Source organism: Orycteropus afer, unplaced genomic scaffold (genome assembly GCF_000298275.1).
Source record: "Orycteropus afer afer isolate SDZICR_OR568_19922 unplaced genomic scaffold, OryAfe1.0 scaffold00051, whole genome shotgun sequence".
NCBI lineage: Eukaryota > Metazoa > Chordata > Mammalia > Tubulidentata > Orycteropodidae > Orycteropus > Orycteropus afer.
Window position 1 is genome coordinate 14,351,270 of NW_006921638.1, and position 1,094 is coordinate 14,352,363.

The following is a 1,094-nucleotide window of genomic DNA, read 5'->3' on the forward strand; positions in this document are numbered from 1 at the left end:
TTTTAGTAATGATCTAATTGCTCTTAGAGTTAAAATATAGAATGACCATAAAAGATGTAAAGCAAAGTCAATTTAAATAGTCTGAAAGGTCTCATTAGCCAAAACGTTTGGCCTGAAATCAGACTACATTCTCCTGTATATTTCTGGTAACAAAAGTATTTGTGTTTTAGTATTAAAATTAGTTGTGACAGGCTACTAAATTGGAATATATATCTCAGTTGGAACTCTGCTCTCAAGTTAATAGTTTGAGATTTCTGAGCTGTGACTGTACCTAGAGTTAGTTTAAAAATCAACTACACATTGTTAGTTTTCAGAAATTTCTATCCTATTCCCTTAGATCATAAACACGTAATGTAAGTAACAAGTGTTCTTTCCACCCAAATCACATCTTAAAGACAAACTGCATAAGGTTCCACTAGTGTCTCAGAAATACCTCCTTCAAAGTCCTTTCTTTGGAGAAATTATAGTCACTCTTACTCAGCAGACATGCTTCTGGCTTGAACCTCAATCTTAGAAAGCTCAGTAAAATAATGACACCTTTGAGGACACAGACAGCTGATCACCTTCTTTCATTTTTAACCATCTTCTAATGTCTATATAATCTAATAAAAGAAATCACCCTCCAATGTGTATAGTAGCAGGGTGTTGTGGATACCTCTTTTTATCCCTTTTTTAAAAAGAAAATAACACTGGAGCATGGAAAAACACTGGAAAAATGTTAATTTGTTATTACTCAGATTTCACCATGTGTTCTTTCTCCACTGAGTCCCTGGAAAACTGCAAAAAAAAAAAAGCAATATGGGAGAAGTAATTTTATCAAGCACAGAAGCTAAATTACCAGAAGGAAGCATGTGTGACACTTACTACATACTAATCCCAGGCTTCTGAGTTCCCAATGATTCTTCTTTAGTGAAAATATATGACACAGAGAGCATATAAATAATTCTGATACTCATCAAATTAGATGATTGCTTTTATTAAGCTTTATCAGGAATTTTTTTGCTAAATATTGTGTTCATTCAACACACACTCACATACACACACACATACAATCTTTGAATTACCAAGTAGAAAATAGGAGAGAGGAAAAATGT